Source organism: Hypanus sabinus, chromosome 21 (genome assembly GCF_030144855.1).
Source record: "Hypanus sabinus isolate sHypSab1 chromosome 21, sHypSab1.hap1, whole genome shotgun sequence".
Lineage (NCBI taxonomy): Eukaryota > Metazoa > Chordata > Chondrichthyes > Myliobatiformes > Dasyatidae > Hypanus > Hypanus sabinus.
This window is the reverse complement of record NC_082726.1, coordinates 63199027-63220393: the sequence shown is the minus strand read 5'-3', so window position 1 is coordinate 63220393 and position 21367 is coordinate 63199027. Positions and strand designations below refer to the sequence as shown.

Here is a 21367-nt window from a genome sequence, read left to right as displayed (position 1 = left end):
TCCATAATGGATACCAGCTTTCCCAGCATCGGGGACGTCTTCGAAAGACAATGCCTCAAAAAGGCGGCATCCATCATTAAGGACCCCCATCATCCCGAATATGCCCCTTTCTCATTGCTACCATCAGGGAGGTGGTACGGGAGTCTGAAGACACACACTCCATGTTTTATGAACAGTTTCTCCCCATCCATCAGCAGATTTCTGAATGGATAATGAACTCATGTAGACTACCTTCTTTTGCTCTCTTTTAGTACTACTTTTTAAATTTAGTTCTACATAAATAGTAATTTTTTTGTATTATCATGTATTGCAATATACTGCTGCTGCAAAATGACAAATTTCAAGACATATGGCAGTGATATTAAACCAGATTCTGATTCTTTCTGAGTTAGCATGGATTTGATGGGCTGAGTAACCCCCTTCTATGCTAGATGAAAATCTCTGAGTTGTGCTGGTCTCAGGCTGAGTAGTCAGGGAGCACCTTGTACTGACATGGCAGGCAGGCAGCTCTTTCCTACAAGTTGATTGCTCTAGAGAAGGTGCAGAAAAGATTTACACAGATGTTGCCTGGGCTGGAGCCTTGAGGGACAAGGGGAGATGGGAGTAGGTGCATCCATTTTCCAGGGAGCAAAGACGACTGAGAGGCGAGAATAATAGAGGAAAATAAAATTATGAGAGGTGTAGATAGTGTAGATAACCACTGCTGTGGATATACATTAGAACAAAAGGACTTAAACAGCAGGATTTTGCAGGTCAAACTGCTCCGATGCTCATTAAGATCCCGCTGGATCTGACCACAATTGCAACTTTGCATTCCTGCCCAGTCCCAGTAACCATGCATTCCTTGCTTCTCAAGAACCTAACTACCTCCACCCTTAAGAACATTCAAAAGCTCTACTTCCATTGCCTAGAACCGAAGACTCACAACCAATGGAGAAAACCTGCATCCATCTTACAAGCAGTAATATCACCAGCCTGAGAACATTTCACAAGAATGTATTCCTTTCTGAGTCCAACCATTGGAATCCAGACACAACTTCACCAGGTACAATGTGCAGGCAGGAACTGAACAAGCCCAGCACTGGACAACTGGAGAAATGGAAAAGGCTCACTTACCACGTGGCACGGGAGAAGCCGGATGGGCACGCAGGGTTGGGGGCAAACAGGTGATTCTGGGTCCTTGCCACTGCCAAGACGGAGACTTCTCTTCTAGTTTATAGCCCACCCAGCTGGCACTGGCTTGGGTCGTGGGCCACCACCATCAGTATCTTCTTTTGATCTCGCCACGTGAACAATGTTGGCCGATCTAGGGAATGAGAGAGAATGGATTAATTTATTTACCCGGCATTCCCCACCTGTTTTGAGGTTCATTTTTATTTTATTTTGAAATACAGCATGGAGACATCCCAACCAACCCATACCACACAGTGACCAATTAATCTACTACACTGTATACATTGGAATTTGGGAGTGAAACAGAGCACATGGAAGAAGCCCATGCAGTCACAGGGAACACGTACAAACTCCTTACAGACAGCATGGGAATTGAACCTAGATCACTGGCGCTGTAATAATGCTACCTAACTCTGCCACCCTAAAACACAAGCATCGCCTCGAACACTCCCACCTCAACCCTTCTTTACCCAGTCTCTTATAGCTTGTATTTTCTTCATCCTGCCTCTAACTTGATTTCATTTTCTCTAAAGGCCCAACACATCTTCAGTTCTACCATAACTTCTCATGTTAAAGCCACTTCACCTTAATGTGATTGTTGACTAACTGGAACCCTGTAAAGCACAGGCTAAGAAGGGATAAGTAGCCCCTGGTGAAGGGTTTCAGCCCAAAATGTCCACTCTTTTTTACTTTCCATTGATGCTGCCTGACCTACTGAGTTCCTCCAGCATTTTGTATGTTTTACAATGGGCTGTGATCCTCTTCAAAGTTCAAACTACATATACGTCATCATATACAATATAATATAAGCGAGGATGAGGCAGAGGTGGATAGGGTAAGGATGAGGAAATTGTGTAGGTTGAGGAAGTGGAGGAGAAGCAAGGATGGTGTGGTCCAAGGAGGGAAAGTGGAGGTGTGGGGGAGGGCAAGGGTGTGTAGTCACCTTAATCACAACAATTCATTGGGGCAATACGGTAGCATGGTGGTTAGCATAAAGCAAATACAGCACCAGTGACTCAGGTTCAATTGCCACAAGCTTCTGCAAGGTCTGATTGCCCCGTGACTGTATGGATTTCCTCCGGATGCCCACTTTTCCTCCCACATTCTGGTTAGTAGGCTAATCAGTCACGTGGGTGTACTTGGACTGGATGGACTTGTGAGCATACTGCATCTCTAAATGAAATAAGTAAATAAAAGATATACGGGAGAGGTGCTCTAACATGAAAACATGAGGAAGAGTTCAGGCAGTTCGCCAAAAGTGAATGAATCCTATTCTGGTTAACACCAACGTGTTGAAATCAAAAGTTTATTGTGCAAGCAAACCAAGGGGTTCCCGGTGGAGCAAGGGGACGGAGGTGCCTATCCCCGGCTCCACACGGGGATGCGGTCCTGGCAGTGAGCTCACTATCACAGGACCGCTCAGTGCGGATGCACAGTCCTTGCGCCAGCGTCTGAGAATCAGACGTACACACATGCCAGACTGCAGTGCGAGCCAAGGAATTTCCTAACAGCGCATTGCTGCAGGGTCCTTGGGTTCGGTCTGGGGATAGTGTGGGCCTGCCCCAAACCCTTGCAGCGAGGAGCCTCACTGGGATATTCATTGCTAGAGTCACTAGTGACGCATTCACGGTAGGAGTGCAGGCAGTTGGGGAACGACGTGCACAAGGGTTTACTGAGTAGCTCCACTGCGGCTGGAACTGGGTGAGGAGATATCTGATGGGGGGGTAGGGGGAGATGCCTCTAATACACACGCAGCAGCCATGCATTGTTGCTATCAGCACTGGCATGGTATGCACAATCACAATGCCCCCCCTCCTCCTTTCTCCAATGGTCCACTCCCCTCTCCTATCACATTCCTTCTTCAGTTCCTTTGCCTTTTCCACCTTTCATTTGCCAGCTTTTCACTTCATCTCCCCTCCCCACCCACCTACCTTCCCCCTCACCTGGTTTCATCTGTCACCTTCCTGCTTGTGCTCCCTCCCCTCCCCTCCCCAACCTTCTTACTCTGGCTCCTTCCCACTTCAGTTCCAGTCCTGAAGAAGTGTCTCGGCCCAAAACATTGATGATTTATTCCTTTCAATAGATGCTGCCCGACCTGCTGAGTTCCTCCAGCATTTTGTGAGTGTTATCACACATGCAGTTGTCCATGCATTGCTCCCGCAGCCCTTCCATACATATTTTACATATTTGCAATGACTTCCTTCAGTGTTCAGCAAACCACGGGACAAACTGAACCAATGAGCTTCTAACACTGGTATTACTAATATTATACTGAAAACTATATATTTCTTACAGCTGTCATCAAAACCTTCTGCTTCTTCCTTTAGACAAATTTATGCAAATACTGAAAATAACTGCAAAACACCAAATGTTACAACGTACACTCAGTTGTCACTTTATTAGGTACGCCTGTACACCTGCACGTTAGAGTAATAATATAATCAGACAATCACGTGGCAGCAAGTCAATGCATAAAAGCATGCAGACATGGTCAAGAGGTTCAGTTGCTGTTCAAACGTCAGAATGGGGAAGAAGTGTGATCTAAGTGACTGCAGAGTGATTGTTGGTGCTGGACAGCGTGGTCTGAATATTTCAGAAACTACTGATGTCCAGGATTTTCGTGAACACCACTCTTCACCGTTTACAGATAATGGTGTGGAAAACAAAGAACATTCAGTAAGCAGTGGTTCTGTGGGTGAAAACTCCTTGTTAATGAGAGAGGTCGGAGGAGAATGGCCAGACTGGTGCAAGCTGACAGGAAGGTGACAGGAATTCATATAACCATGCATTACAACAGAGGTGTGTAGAAGAGTATCTCTGTACCAATACATTGAACCCTGAAGTAGATACATTCAGTGGCCACTGTATAATCCATTTCTGAATTTATTTTTAATCGTGTTTCAAAATAACCTGACCCATTTAATCCTTTCCTGCTGAAAGCAGCTATAAAAAAGACATTAAATAATTTCCCCATGTCACCATCCTGGAATTATATCCTCACATTTCCTAACCTTTATCAGCTGATCAGAAGCTTTTAAGTTGAATCTGTGGGTCTCAATGCCACAGGTGCCTGAGGAGGCCAAGTCACTGGGTGTACTTAAAGTGGAGGTTGATGGATTCTAGATTCATAAGGGTTTCAAAGGGGAGGAGGAAGGAGAATGAGATTGAGAGGAATAATAAATCAGCCAAGATGGATTTGCAGAACAGATTTGATGGGCCAAATGGCCTAATTCTGCTCTAAGGTCTTATGGTCTTATGGATAGAGCCCCTGGGTTTAGACCCAATGATGAAGGGCCTGTGATATATTTTCAGGTCATGACACAGGTGACATGATGTGACACACCCACATCCCTCTTGATTGGTAAATGCCTCTGGCTTGAGAGATGCTGTCAAGAGTATTTCTTTCAAAAATATTTTGAAGAAAAGTATGATAACGGACCCTTCTGGCCCAACAAGCCTTCTCTGCTCAATTAACCGACAAAGTTGTATGACTTTGGAATACAGGAGAAAACTGGAGCACCTGGAGAAAGCAGGAATTCCTTAAAGGCAGCCCAAGTCGCTGGCACTGCAACAGCTTTGCACCACTGATGGCCTGTATTTTGTAGCAGGGAGAGAGTGAAGCCACAAAGTGCCAGTGTGGAGCCTGTGAATGTGGAGCTTGGTAGATGGAAGGCCAGCTCTGAGCTCCTTCTTACTATGTCCCAGGGTTTGAGACTCCATCCAGTGAATCAGTCTCTCAGTCCCAACCTAACAACCCCTCTACAACCGTCTCTCAGTACAGTCACTCATCTAAGCTCCTGAGAATTTAGATCCTTTCCACTCAATCATTATTTATTGAGATACGCATGGACTAGGATCTTCCAGCCCTTCAAGCTGCTCTTTCCAGCAAATCCTCCAATTTAATCCTCGTCTAAACACGGGACAATTTACAATGACTGATTAACCTACCAAATGGTATGTCTTTGAGTTGGGAGGAAACCAGCGCACCTGGAGGAGACCCATGCAGTCACAGGGAGGATGCAGAAACTGTTTACTGGCAGTGGTGGGATTGAACCCGGGCCTCTGGTACTGTGCTGTGCTAACCATTATGCTATGCCTCTTCCTCAAAGAACAGCCACGTCACCCCAGAAAACAGCCACGTAAATTCTCAGAGTACTACCCATTTTGTCCAAATTCCTATGAAGAGGATTATGAGATGTAGGAGGAAAGTTTTAGATTCATCATGGAGTAGATCTATACGGGACATCACAAAATCATGTGTTGTAGGACCTATTTTGTAATCTACTGTTCTATCGGACTGGGAAGAACGATGGTTATTGCTCTGCTGGCATCTGGTGACCTAATGAAAACCAAGATCATACTTCAGATTTTTCTGGTCTTCAGGATAAATTTTGATGTGCCATGGTAACATAGAGGTTAGTGTAATGCTTTCCAGTGCCAGCGATCAGGGTTCAATTCCACAGTCGAAATCTTGGGCTGTGACCCTTCATTTGCTTGAGATTTCCAGCAACTTCAGAATCTCTTGTGTTGATTATTCTGCAGCTCAATCCCAAAATAGCCTTTGCCTTTGTTACACAGGAACACACTGGCTGAGAGAAATAACTTTGCATGATAAAGAGATATAAAGCTAAGAAACAGGTCTCTGGCCCATCTTACCTGTGCCAAAATGCTACACTTTGCCCTGTCTGAAGCAGCCATCATCTTTGTGCACTTCTACCAGATATCCTTTCAACTTCCTCTGCTCCCATCCAAATCCAGAACCCCAGGAACCATTCCACAGAGGATTGATACCCTTTGTCCATCTGTCTCCTGAGCCATTTTGGATAACTTCCCTCACTTCTACGCTGAAATGATTCCACAACCTACAGACTCTATCACTCATGTTCTCCATGTTACCTATCTATCTATTTATTAATTATTGTATTTGGACAATTGTCTTCTTTGCACACAATGATTGTTTGTCAGTCTTGGTGTGTAGTTTTGTCATTGATTCTATTGTGTTTTTTTGTTCTGTGAGTGACTGCAAGCAAATGAATCTCAGAGAAACATAAACTGACATATTCATACTTCGATAATAAATTTCCTTTCAGCTATATGAATCCTCTCAGGAAGGTTGTGATGACACGAATTGGACAGAAGACTCCAGTTGCAAATTAATCAGTATTTTATGCAGTTTCAACATCGCATCTTCAGTCCAGCACTCTGTGCCTCTCGGTATAAATCCCAGGGTTGTAGATCTGGAGATGTCAGGATGGAGCTGGAAAATGGTATTGAGCCAAGTCACCTAGAGTCGTTGTACACTCAAGGGGCCAGATAACAAACTCTTGCCATTCCTTGTGTTCTGATATCTGCACTGTGTTACTTCAGCCATTGAGTGTGCAAAGTGGAGACAGTAAATTGGTTTATTATTGTCTGATGTACCAAAGTACAGTGAAAAACCATCCACATGGATCATCTAATTTCAATGCTGCAATGAGATGTAGTGCAAGGTAAAACAATAAGAATGTAGAATAAAGTACAGAGACAGTGCAGTGCAGGTAGACAATGAGGTCCTGGGTCTTAATAAGGTAGATTGTGAGGTCAAGAGTCCAACGTTTCATACTAGTAAGCCATTCAATAGGCTAATAATAGCAGGGTAGAAACTGTTCTTGAACGTGGTGGTATGTTCTTTCGGGGTTTTGTATCTTCTGCCCAATGGAAGAGAGGGAGAAGAGAGAATGTCTGAGGTGGGAGGACTCTTTAACTATGTTGCCCGCTATACTGAGAGACTGAGAAGTACGGACAGAATGTATGAAATGGAAGCTGGTTTCTGTGATGTTCTAAGCTGAGTCCATAACTCCAGTTTCTTGCGGTCATGGAAGAGCAGTTGCCCAAGTTGGTGCTGACTTTCATTGATTCTGTTATGGCTATTATTCTATTATGAATTTATTGAGTATGTTCAAAAGAAAATTAATCTCAGGGTTGTATATGGTGACATACATGTACTTTGATAATAAATTTACCTTGAACTTTTGAACAGGCAAAGGCAGGTTACTGGTGCCATAAAACCAGTCACTTCAGGTAGACAGGGTCGGCATCTCACCTTGGAGAAGGAAGAATCTAATCTGAAACCTCCGCTGCCTTCTGGCTGTACCCACTTTGGGAGTAAACCCCAAGGAAAAATCCAGAGCTGGAGTCTCTAAGCCAGTACTCTATTGAGTTCAACAGAGACTGGCAACTCCTGCAATGCCGCTGGTGCCAAATTGTATCAATCCCTGCCATTCCTTTGGATCCATCAGCTATGAGGAGAGGAGGAGCCTGCTACATGAGCAACAGCTTGCTCTCCAGATTGTACTGCCCTGGTTTGCTTATCGTGTGGACAGTTGGGATTCAACATCTATCATCGACTCTGACTAACAGTGGGCCTCAAAGCAATGCAGTCCAATGGCTATAGTTGACAATATTGTCTAAACTCATCCCCACATTTCAAAGGGGCAATCTTATTTTGCCTTTCAAAGCCACTGTTTAAGCCCAGCACCTGTCACTGACTCAGTACAGGCAGCAACCCAAGGAAAACTCTGACTTACAAATGGAAAGAACAGATAAATCCAAAGGGAGTCAGGTCACGCAAAGTGCAGTACAAATCCACACCGCAGTTTGTGTGATACAACATTAACCACTGATGTAATATTGCACATGAGCGCTATAAATAACCATGCCAAACAAGTTTTTCAAGAGGCGGTCTGCAGTGAGCCCTGTTGCTAAGTGGAGAACATCTGACTCATTGTTGCTAAGCTCTTGCTAATATGGGATGATTTTTTTTTCAGGAGATCTCAGAAATCCTTGCTCCATCAACATCATTAGTTTCCAATCTCAAAATTTGGTATCCCATCAAAGACTCTCGCAAATTTCTGCAGACGTACTGTGGAGAGCATTTCAACTGGTTGCGTCGCAGCTCAACACATCACGGAAACCAGCCTCCCCTCTGAGGGCACTCTATAGTTCTTGCTGCCGCAGCAAAGCAGGTGGTATAATCAAAGACTCCAACCACCCTGGACGTTTCTCTCTTCTCACCAGCCCATGAGGCAGAAGATACAAAATCCATAAAGTACTACCAGGCTCAAGAACAGCTTCTATCCCACTGTTAAAAGATAACTGGGAAGCCTCTGGTACAATAAAATGGACCATTGACTTCATAATCTATCTTTCCAAGGCCTTGCATGTTATTGTCTGCCTGCAGTGCACTTTTTCTGTAGCTGTAACACTTTACTCTACATCAGGGGTTCCCAACCTGAATTTCTTTTTTGAATAACACTGCTTGATCTCTCATGCTCATCAGAGGGGGCTGACAGAATCTTCAGGGTCTGGATGGCTGATGAACCTCACAACATACTCCCTCACCAAGTTAAGATGCACTGTGAAGATCTGACACGATTGATTCATGAAGACCTTGCCCTGTGCAGTACATCAAACTGGATGGTGTCCCATCATTGCAATGTTGCCGGTCATTCCAGGAGCCAGTATAAGGAAGTCTTTATACAATTCTACACCATTTTTGGTGCAATATTTACCTTGGGGTCTTCATTTAAGGAGTGGTACTTTGGAGCCGAGTCAGAGAAGGTTCAATAGACTTATTCCTGAGGTAGTGTGGTTGTTTTACAAGCAAATTTAAACAGGACATGCTGATTCTACTTGGAATTTAGAACACTGGGCAATCACCTTAATATAATATGCTGTAGCTGTGAGTATGAGGAGACTTATCAGTACCAGCACTACCACTCAAAAAGGCTGATCTTACGCCTTAGCATTTCAATGTCACTTTCCTGAACTAATTCCATTAATATCCAAGGATTGAAATAAAGGACTGGAAGGTGTCTGGTTTTGGTATATTGTTGTTGCAGGTACCAAGATACACCGGAAAGCTTTTGTTTTTGTGCCATCCAGTCTTGGTAGGCTGAAAGTTGAGAAGAAGTTTCCCCTCATGGGGAGGATCTTGGACCAAAGGGCATAGTCACAGGAAAGGGTCTACCCACCTATGACAATAAGGAGGAATTTCTACTCTCAGGGAACTGAGAATCTTCGGAATTCTCTTCCAGAAGTTGGAAGTTCAGGGATCATCAATTCAAAGTTGAGGCACACTTTTGAGTTACAGGGGTGGTCAAAGGTTGCCTGAATAGGGCAGACAGATCAGTCATTCAGCCTTTAAATTAAGGAGGTTCTGGGTTTGATCCTTTGATTCTCTTTGGGAGGATTTCAGTTTGGACAATGTCCAGAAATACAAAACAGCCCATAATAAGAAATCAGAATAGGAAAACTAGACAAGTTTGTTATTGTGATCCACACAAGGCAAAATTTCAATGTTAGCATTCACTTTGAGAGGACTAGAAGATACTATAAAAGTAAGGATGTAATGCTGAGGCTTTATAAGGCATTGGTCAAACCACATTTGGAGTATTGTGAGTAGTTTTGACATCTGAGAAATGATGTGCTGGTTCTGGAGAGTCCAGAGGAGGTTTATGAGAATTTCTGGAATTAAATGGTTAATGTATGAGGAGCATTTGATGGATCTGGGCCAATACTTGCTGGAGTGGAGAAGAATAAGGAGGGATTTCCTTGATCTTGTTGAATGGTGGACTGGTCTCAATGGTATGAACTCCAGAAGCAATCATTCTGCCAAGTGTATGGAATTTACAGAATTCCCTTTCCACTAATCCAATATTTAATTAAGCTGCATTTGAGTCAAGGGATGGAGTGACTCAGTATTTTGGGAGATGTTACAGCACAATACAACTGTCCTTCACTTCAGCAAAGGTTCCCCAACACAGTATCTCCACAGGCAACAGATATCCAAAAGCAAGGGTAAGAAAGAAGAGGGAAATGAACAAGCAACAATCTTCTGTAGATTCAAGATACAATAGTTAAACATCAGCTCTAATGCACATCATTGTGTTCAAGGTTTGGAGCAATTTGGGTGTGCAGTGGACTAATAAACTGAAAAGCTGCAGCACAGAAACACACGTAAAACATTGGAGGTCAGGCAGTATCAAAAGACCATAACACATAGAAGCAAAATTAGGCTATTCGGCCCATCGAGTCTGCTCTATCATTCCACCATGACTGATTTATTATCCCTCTCAACCCCGCTCTCCTGCCTTCTTCCCATAACCTTTGACACCCTTACTAATCAAGAACCTATCAGCCTCCACTTTAAATATTCCCAATGATTTGGCCTCTGCAGCCTTCTGTGGCAATGAATTCCACAGATTCACCATACAAAGTGACAGCCTTCTATTCCGAGGCTATGCCCTCTAGTCTTAGACTTCCCTACGATCAGAAACGTCCTCCCCATGTCCACTCTATCTAGGCCTTTCAATATTCAATAGGTTTCAATGAGATCTTCCACCCTTCACATCATTCTTCTAAATCCAGTGAATACAAGCCCAGAGCCGTCAAATGCTGCTCAAACATTAACCCTTTTATTCCGGATAGCATTCTCATGAACCTCCTCTGGACTCTCTCTAGGTATGTATGGGAAGATGATTCAAAGTAGTATATTGGCATTCTTCAGTACCCGAGTATGAAGGAGAATGAAGTCATTGTTACTTCAGATCAAATATATCATTATAAAAGCACAATAAACATATAAAGCCAGTATATAGAATACAAGATACCAGGATAAGAAGAGGTCTCCCCCGCACCCCCCAAACCACCTTCTTATTCTGAATTCTTCCCTCTACCTTTCTGTTCCTAATAAAAGTTCTCCAACTGAACTGTTGACTGTTTATTCCTCCCTGTAGATGCTGCCTGACCTGCAGCATTTCATCCAGCATTTTGTGTGTACTGCTCTGGATTTCCAGCATCGGCAGAACCTCATGTTTATGATCCACCTCCTCAATGTGTGTGGAAACACCATCACATCCCCTCCTACCTCCATTTCTCCAGTCACAGAGAACTCAAGTAACATTTAGGCCGGGATCTTGTGGAAAAGATGCTGCTCTTTGCAACAACTGAAAGCTTGGCTTACTCTGTCAAAGCTCCAAGTGGAACAAACTCCTGATGTATGTTCTGCTCCAAAGCCACTTGTCACTGCTTAAAATCTGAGGTACAGTCAGCCATTTTGAAATGTTGCCAACTGAGAGTGGAGAGGGGATGAGGGGAAAGACTGAGAGATCTGGAGGGGCGTGAAAATATAAGTGAGAGAAAAACGGGTAGAGAAACAGAGAAATTGAGAGAGAGAAAGAATCAGAGAGGAACTGAGAAAGAGGTAGCACAATGCTTCATAGTACCAGCAACCTGTGTTTAGTTCCTGCTGCTGTCTGTGAGGAGTTTGTATGTTCTCCCCGTGACCACCTGGGTTTCCTCCAGGTGTCTCGGTTTCTTCCCACAGTCCAAGGACATACCGGTTGGTAGATTAGTGCAGAATCAGGCCCTATAGCCCAACTTGTCTGTGCTGATCTGTAATTTTGGTTGCCTAGTCCCATCAACCTGCTCCTGGACCATCGCCCTCCGTAGCTCTCCCACCAATTTACTCCAAAACGATCTTAAAAGATGAAATTGAACTTGCATCCTCCACTTCTGTTAGAAGCTCATTGCACACTCACACCATAAGTTGAGTGAAGAAGATCCCCCTCAGGATCCCATTAAATATTTCACCTTTCACCCTTAACCTATGCCTCTCTCGTTCTAGTCTCACCCAACCTCATGGTTTCCTGTACAACCATCTCCACTTGGGTAAGTGCTGAGATATTTAAAGGTCCTCTTACATTATTCCCCCAGGGCTGTCTCTCTTATTCCAGATAAAAACCCCTCAGTGCTGTAGAGAGGCCAAGAGACACCTAGGTCTAAACATATGCTCACTAGTCATCACACCCCCATTCCTCTTCCCCAACTCTAGGCCAGGATCTCCTCTGTTTTTCCTGGTTTACTGGGTTGACAAGCGTGACCAATCATGGAAGCGGGAAAACAAGAAAGACCTGTGGCTTTCCAAAGCAGCTGGCCTTTGTCAATATAAATTATCGAGCCACACTGCAGAATAATTGAATAACACAGCCAAGGTAGAATGCACAAAACCTCTTCAAGTAACATTTTGTTCAGCCAAAGGAGGACTTTGTGTTTTTTTTCCTTTTAAAAATTAGAGCTTAGATTTGGCTGAAATACACTGCTGGCAGAAGGCACTGCTTAACAAGATTTGTGTGAAGACAAAACTGGCTAGCATGTGGGAGAAGACTGAGAAAGAGCCAGTTATGGCCGCAGTGTGTCTGACACACTGAGAACAGGTAGTTGCTTTCTTTGTTAACACCCTGGCAGTACCAGGCACCAGTGGAGCTGTGAATCCTGACCCCGTTCATCATCCCTGCTCCAACCTGTCAATAAAATTCCTCCCAAGTGCAAATCACCTGACTACCACTCGGGTACCTGCACTCTCCATTTCGGGAACAGACTCTGCCTCCGTCACCAAGTTTCTGAACAGTCCTTGAAAACTACTTCACCATGTTTGCTCTCTTTTTGTATGTAGTGCAAATACTTCAGTTATCTTTTTGAAATTTATTATTGTGATTTATGGGATCAGAAAAAACTGCAGAGGTCTGTAATCTCAGCCAGCTCCATCATGGGGACTTGCATCCACAACACTAAGGACTTCTTCAAAAGGCAATGCCTCAAGAGGGCCGTATCCACCATTACGGACCCTCACCACCCAGGACATGCCCTCATCTCATTACTATCATCAGTTCAAAGTACATTTATTATCAAAGTATGTATACTACAGACAACCTTGACATTCATCTTTACAGGAGGCTCCTTCTTTGTTCTGTTTGCCCCCAGCAAGTAGCCTCTGAGCTTCACCAAAACTGGGAGGAGGTCCAGGAGCCTGAAGACACACACTCAACATTTGAAGAATATCTTCTTCCCTTCCACTATCATATTTCTGAATGGTCCATGAACACTACCTTGTTATTCAACTTTTGCACTACATATTTATTTGAAAATTTGTAGTAATTTTTATGCCTTGCACTATGCTGCTGCTCCAAAAACACGTTTCATGACACGCCACTGATAATAAACCTGATTCTGAAAATAATTTGTTTTTCAGGTTGGAACACTGTGTGTGAGCATGTGCGTGAGAGAGTGAGTGTGAGCGAGAGAGTGTGTGTGTGAGAGAGAGAGTGTGTGTGTGAGTGAGAGTGTGAGTGTGTGTGTGAGACAGAGCGAGAGTGTGTGTGTGAGAGAGAGTGTGTGTGAGACAGAGCGAGAGAGTGTGTGTGAGAGAGAGAGAGAGAGTGTGAGTGTGTGTGTGAGACAGAGCGAGAGAGTGTGTGTGTGAGAGAGAGAGAGTGTGAGAGTGTGTGTGTGGAGAGGTGGGTGGATGGGATGGAGGAAAGTGGCTTTCTCTGCTGTTGCTGTTTGGCTGAACATTAATCATGCGATATTGTCACCTCACTATAGGAACAATGTAGAAGCTTTAAAGAGAGTGAGAGGAGATTTATTAGGATGCTGCCTGGAATAGGGAGCATATCTTATGTGGGTAAAACAATAAGACCATAAGGTATAGGAGCAGAATTAGGCCATTTGACCTATCCAGTCTGCTTTGCCATTTTATCATGGCTGATCCAATTTTCTAGCCCCAGTCTCCTGTCTTCTTCCCGTATCCCTTCATGCCCTGACCAATCAAGAATCTATCAACTTCCGTCTTAAATATACATAAAGACTTGGCCTCCACAGATTTTTGTAGCAAAGAATTCCACAGATTCACTACCCTCTGGCTAATAAATTCCTCCTCATCTCTGTTCTAAAATGTCACCCCTCTTTTCTGAGGCTGTCCTCTGGTCTTAGACTCTCCCACCACAGGAAACATCATCTCTGCATCCACTCCAGCAAGGCCTTTCATCATTTGATAGGTTTCAATGAAGTCGCCACTCATTCTTCCGAATTCTGGTGAATACAGGCCCAGAGTCACCAAACACTCTTCATATGACAAGCCATTCAATCCTGGAATCATTTTTGTGAACCTAATTCGACAGGTGGAGTGAGCCAGAGCTTTTCTCTTTGGAGAGGAGGATGAGGATGAGAGGTGACTTGATAGAATTGTACGAGATGATAAGAGGCATAGAATAGTCAGTCAGTGACTTTTTCTCATGGTGGAAAAGCCTGGTATCAGGTGGCATAGTTTTCAGGTGATTAGGGGAAAGTATGGGGGGAGGAATGTCAGAGGGATGTTTTTTTTAAGCACAGAGAGTGGTAGATGTGTGGAATGTGTTGCCAGAGGCAGATACATCAAGGACTCAATTAGGGACATGGATGATAGGAAAATGGAGGTGCTCTGCGGAAGAGAAGGCTGAGATTGATCTTAGAGTAGGTTAAACGTTGGCACCTCATCACTGATGAGTTCAATGTAAAAGGAGGTGCACAGGATCCACAGAACCTACTTGGGAGAAGTTTCAACAGTTCATACAAACAGGAAAGAATTTCAAGAGTGAGGAGACTGTCTTACTCAAGTCCTGGGAGTGAGAGTCAAACCCCTCATCGTTCCACAACCCACTGATCCGTTCTGCTCCTGATTACTGCTAATGCTGCGCTGCATCTGCACATTTCAGACAAAGTCAAGCATAAATATAGGATTGCCAAAAATAATGAAAGCATTATTTACACAAAACATAATGCTTCATTGCTGCAGTTTAATAAGCCTTTCACATGTTGCAATGGCACTTCAGCACGGCTCATTTTAGCATACAGTAAATCCCAGACAGTCGGAGGTGTGGTATTTAAGGCAGCAAGTGCTTATTCTGTTTATAGAACATGATCCGACTCCTTTCCTCCTATGGCTTACCCCTTGTAAACACCCAATGTGATACTTCCATCCATTAATAGCACCAGTTCTTAACCCATTCAGCGCAAGGTTCTGTGCTAACTGTGAACCAGTGCCTATCCAAACACACATTGGAATGCCAGTCTGTTTTTCACCCCCTCTGCTAAAATTACGCAGTTTAATCAGTCAGCAAGGTCGTGGCTAACTAGGTACAGTTTCTGTGCCATATACTACTTGGAAGTTTCACCAATGGTGGATATAGGCCAGTCCATCACAGGCCTCCCCCATCATTAAGGACATTCACCGGGAGCACTACCACAGGGAAGTAGCACCCATCATCAAAGACCCCCAACATCCAGGCCATGTCTTCATCTCACTCCTACCATCAGGCAGAAGGTACAGAAGCCTGAGGTCTCACACCACCAGGTTCAGGAACAGTTCAAACATCAGGCTCCTGAACTTGTGTGCATTACTTCACCCACCTCAACTGATTTCACAACCTCTAGACTCAAGTTCAAGGTCTCTACAGCTCATGTTCTCAATGTTATTTATTTTCTATTTGCATAACAGTCTCCTTTTGCACATTGGTTGTTCGTCAGTTTTTGTGTGTATATAGTTTTTCATAAATTCTATTGAATTTCTTTATTTTCCCATAAATATCTGTAAGAAAATGAATCTCATGGTGGTATACAGTAACAAATACATTCTTTGATGATAAATTTACTTTGACCTGATATCCGGAGATGAAAGGGCTGGCTACAAATCACCTTGCTGTCAGATTTCAGCAACTCGGTGATGGCAATTGCATATTCTGATCACACAGAGTGGAAATGGTCTGGAAAGAGAGTCAGGTGTCTTGGTTGTTGACGCAAAGAACGCATTTTCGACGTACATGTGTGTTTCCTACATTTAGATATCTGAATCTGAATCTGGAAATGTGGCAACACTCACAGACTGTGCCAGAACACCCCTGGACGGTGTTGGTCATCGCTGCAAATGACCTCATTTTACTGCATCTTTTGATATTTCCATGTACACGTGAAAAATAAAGCTGATCTTTAAAAAAAAAGAAATAGGCTGCTGTGTTCCCTTATAATTAAAATTCGAGGTAAATTTACTATCAAAGTATAGATAGGTCAGCATCTGTCAGATTCATTTACTTGTGGGCATTCACAGGAAATACAAAGCAACACAATAGAATCAATGAAATACCACATACAACCGGAGGTGGACGATTAACCAATGTGCAAACAACAACAAATAATGCCAATTCAAAAAGAAAATCAAAACCATAATAATAATAGTTAAGAAGGTAATAAATAATGTATGTTAAGAACACGAGTTGTAGAGGCCTTGACTGTGTCCACAGGTTGTGGATTCAGTTCAGGGTTGGGGTGAGTGAAGTTATCCCCGCTGGTTCAGGAGCCTTGTGTGGTCACGGCAATGAAGACACTTCAACAGCACTGTCAAGGATCTCCTGAAAGGGACGTCACAGGTGCTACAGAAATGAAAGTCATTCATTTTCCCCCCAGACAGCTCCATTTTGTGGCTCATTACACTACAGCTGGCAGGCTGCGGAACAACCACAATCAGAGGAGTAAATCTAAAGAAGTAACCTCTGTGAACATCTGTCGGCAGGGAAGTGCGGAATGCGCTCATCGGTGATACGATGAGGATTACAATTGTCACACTGTCAAGCGAATCACAGGTTAATACTTGCCAAGTACCTCGGGAGAGCCCTTTGATGGGTTAGCAGGTTTGTACTATATCGGGGCTCTGCAAGTGAAAGGTTCTATTTAAAGCAGCTCTCATATTGGCCTGGTCGAGGGATGGCTGAGATGAGCAGAAGCTGGGTAGGGCTCCCTACTGAAAATGAGCTGTGCTACAGCAGTCCATCTCGTGCCAAGGACTGGCTGTGATGATTACAAACAGCACAAATTTCAAAATAAATTTGTTATCTAAGTACACACTGTAAATGTCACTATATACTACCCTGAGATTCATTTTCTTGCAGGCATTCACAGTAGAACAGAGAAATACAATAGAATTAATGAAAAATCTACAAAGACTGAGAAACAATCGATTTGCAAAAGAAGACAAACAGTGAAAATTAAAAAAAAAATAGGCCGATAAATATTACTGAGAACATAAACTATGAAGTCTTTGAAAGTGAGTCTATAGGTTATGGAATCATATAAGAGTTGAGGTGAGTGAAGTTATCCGCACTGCTTCAGGAGCCTGATGGTTGAAGGGTAATAACTGTTCCTGAACTTGGCGGTGTGGGACCTAAGGTATTTCCTTCCCAACAGCAGCAACAGGAAGAGAGCATGGCCTGGATGGTGGGGGTCCTTGATAATGGATGCTGTTTATTTGTGGAAGCACTTCTTGTAGATGGTCCCAATGGTGGGGAGGGCTTTTCTTGTGATGGAACAGGCTGTATCTACCACATTTTGTAGGCTCTTCCATTTTTGGGCATTGGTCTTTCTAAATCAGGCCATGACGCAACCAGTCACGATACCCTCCACTGTTTGTCAAAGACAAGTTTGTCAAGGTTTTCAATGTAAACCAACACAACAGACAGGTGAGGAGTCAGAGGAAGGAAGTTATTGTCAGCTCTAAAAATGCACGTTCCTATACAAGATTTTTAATGAGATATCTACCTGGTGTAAACTTTAAAGTACTGGCTGCTGATTTAAGCAAAATCACTGCACACACAAGGTGTACTGTTTACTTGCATGCAAATGTTCAAGAGACAAGCTACGGCAATCAAACGTAGCTGCTTCAAGCACACAGATCACCTGTGTCAAGACCACAACCAACAGAGCTGGGTTTAAACACATAAACCAAATGAGTATCAATTAGACCGAGCAGTAAAGTAGTGTAACATTATTACAGAGACCCGGGTTCAATTCTGCCACTGTTTATAAAGAGTTTGTAGTCTCCCTGTGACCGTGTGGGTTTCCGCCAAGTGCTCCAGTTTCCTCCTACATTCCAAAGACGTACAGGTTCAAAGCTAAATCTATCAAAGTACAGTACCTACATGCCATCATATACCACATTCAGATTTACTTTCTTGGAGACATTTACAGGAAAGTAAAGAAATATAATAGAATTTATGAAAGGCTTTTCATAAACAAAATAGGCATCATGGAGACGTTGGGCCTGTTACCATGCTGTATCTCAATATAATGACAAATAGCTTGTCTTTTCTGGTGAAGTGAATGAAAGCAAAGGAGGATTATCAGTTTGATTTCCACAATCCTACATTTGATTAAAATGAAAAGTTGCTACCACTGTGTCCTCTTTCATTGCGTTTTTTGTTGTTCTCTCGAGCATTGTGAGCATGCTATGTTGGCACTTGCTGGCTGCCCCAGCACTTTTTTAGTTTGTGTTGGTTGTTAATGGAAATGACGTACTTCAGTGTAGTTTTCAATGTACATGTGACAATTTACTTATTATCTAAAGACACAGCGGGACAGGCCCTTCCGACCCAATGAGCTGCGATGCCTAGCAACCACTGACTTAACCCTAGCCTAATCATAGAATAACTTACAATCACCAGTTATTCTATGAACCTCTGTGTCTTGGGAACGTGGGAGGAAACCAGAGTGCCTGGAGGAAACCCATACACTCATTGAAACATACAAACTCCTTACAGATGGCACCCTGGCGCCCCAATATTGTTTGGTATTCCACAGGAGGTAACTTGGTTAAAATGAAAACTTGTTTTCACTGTGTTCTGTGCTGTCTTACTGAGCATTGTGGCATGCTTTGCTGTCGCCGGAATACGCGGCAACACTTACAGGCTGCCCTAACACACCCTTAAATTGTTTCGGTTGTTAATGCAAATGACACATTTCATTGTATGATTCCACGTACAAGTGATAACTAAATGAATCTGACCCTGAAGAACTCCAGGCCGTTTTTGCTACTTTCACTTCCACTAACACCTTAAGGCAATGGGGAACTAACTCTCTATAGAAAAAGGATTTAATGTTGAGGCTTTATAAGGTATTGGTGAGACCTCACTTGGAGTACTGTGAGCAGCTTTGGGTCTACTGGAGGGGGTTCAAAGAAATGTTTCTGGAATTGAAAAGCTTACTTGCTGGTTTTAGAAGAATGAGGGGAAATCTCATTGAAACCTGTCGGAAGCTGAAAGACCTCAATAGAGTTGGTGTGGAGATGGTGTTTCCTATAATGGGAGAGCCTAGGACCAGAGGACACAGCCTCAGAATAGAGGGATGCTCCATTAGAATGGAGATGAGGAAGAAGTAATTTAGCCAGTGGTTGGTGAATCTGTGTAGTTTGCTACCGCAGGTGGAGGCCAAGCCTGAGCATATTTAGGGCTGAGGGTGATAGATTTTGACAAGTCAAGTTGTGAAAGGATCTGGGAGGAGGCAGGAGAGTGGGGTTGAGAGGGACATGGATCAGCCATGATCAATTGGCAGAGTAAACTCGACGGGCCGATTGGGTTAATTCTGCTCCAGTGACTTAGGGTCTTAATTGTGTCATTGGATGAAGTTCCTCATCAAACCAGTGCTGAGTACACACACTTTAAAGCACAAGGTATACATCGGAAAGACCGAAAATTAAATGAGGCTTTGGCCGCAAGCTCTGAATGTGTATGGGAGAGACCTAATCTTCACAGATCAGGGATCACCGTCAATTAATGGTGTGCTCCAGGTCTCTTTGGGGAAAGCAGTCCCTCTGTTTCCATCCATCTCTGCTCAGTAATTCCCTTACAGTCACGCAGAGAGTCTGAAGCAAAACCTCGCCATTGTACGCCATCAATTGGGTTATTTAAAGCTATCAGTTCACAGGTGAGAGGATTGGGGGTGGCTGCAGGTAATCCGCAAGTAAACACCGTAGAAAGTGCAGGTTTAATGAGGCAAATTGCAGCTGACACAGTGCCACTGGAAGTTACCATTAATACAGCAAGGGCCAGTGTCTAAGCCAGTAGGAAACAGATTCATTCTAGTCTTTAACAGATGAGGGAGACCGAGGAAATAGAAGGACATCCCTTTAGAACAGAAATGAAGAGGAATTTCTTCAGCCAGACAGTAGTGAATCTGTGGAATTCATTGCCACAGACGGCTGTGGAGGCCAAGTCATTGGGTTTATTTAAAGTGGAACTTGACTGGTTCTTGATTAGTAAGGACATCAAAGGTTACACAAAGAAGACAGGAGAATGGGGTTGAAATTGCAAATAAATCAGCCATGTTGCAATAACAAAGACTCAACGGGCCAGATGGTCCAATTCAGCTCCTATGCCTTATGGCCTATTGGGGAGAGGGGGAGAGAGGGGTAGAGAGTGGGGAAGGAGGGAAGGGGAGGAGAGGGTGAAGGGGGAGGAAAAGGAGGGGGAGGAAGAGGGGAGGGGGAAAAGGGAGGGGAAGGGGAAGGGAGGAGGGAGGTGGAGAGGGGGAGAGGTGGAGAGAGGCAGGCATAGGGAGAGAGGAAGAGGGAGAGAGAGAGAGAGGAGAGAGGGGGTGAGAGAGAAAAAGTGGAAAAAAGAGAGGAGTTTTGTTTACAAATCAGACATTAATAATAGTCAGAATCCTACACTGTACCAATCGTCTTTCAGCATTAAATCCATGACCAGAAATAATAGGACACTGTGTTCTGTTCTTTAATTATATAATTCTTGTCCATTTACATTGGGGAAAAAGCAAATAACCAACTCTGCTGAAAGAGAATGCATTCTCTGAAGGACTTGAACTGTTTACATAAGAGACGTAGTGAGGCGGGGGGAATGATGGGTGAAGGGTTTCTTTTCCAGATGGGAAAAGAGGAGCAAAATGGTTGAAACGGCAAGTCTGGATCATGCTGAGAGTGGATTCCCACTGTCTGCCAACACACTTACCATTTCAGAAGGAACCAGTCTTCTTGGCAACAGCCTAAATCAGCCAATCTGAACAAAATGGATTGGTTTGCTAATTCTGGTTGGTTTATCATCACCTACCACTCACCTAAGATGTTATTCCCTTGATTTTTTAAACACCAAACTTAGTTTATATTAAAAAAAACCCCAAATTTAATTTCCAATGTTGTGGAACAAACAGTCCACAGAAACGGCGTACAGTCCAGGCAAAACAAATGTACTTTCAGGAATTGTCACAACAGAGGCAGAACAAAGAGGGCCAATCATAAACACAAGAGATACTATGGGTGCTAGAAATCCAGAACAAGACACACAAAATATTGGAGGAACTCAGCTGGTCAGGCAGCATCTATGGAGACGAATAAACAGTCATTGATTTGGGCCGACATGTCTGGCTTCTACCCCCTTTCCTTTCCAGTCTTGATGAAGGGTCTTGCCCCAAACATCGACTGTTCATTCCTCTCCATAGATGCTGCCTGACCTGCTGAGTTCCTCCAGCAACTTGTGTGCATTAAAAGAGAGCCCAGTGG

At 43.6% G+C, this 21367-nt stretch overlaps 1 protein-coding gene across 14 annotated transcripts in view; it reads right to left on the bottom strand.

The window, feature by feature from the left end:
- zmiz1a (zinc finger, MIZ-type containing 1a) overlaps window positions 1–21367 on the bottom strand; it is a 409121-nt gene that overhangs the window by 292979 nt on the left and 94775 nt on the right. For 13 of the 14 annotated variants that reach the window (XM_059946721.1, XM_059946717.1, XM_059946729.1 and 10 more), the window contains one exon: window positions 1117–1306. The gene's annotated coding sequence lies outside the window, so the exon portion shown is untranslated. Of the gene's footprint in view, window positions 1–1116; window positions 1307–14641; window positions 14661–21367 lie in introns of those variants that run through there. The other variant, XM_059946719.1, reaches the window with a different exon arrangement.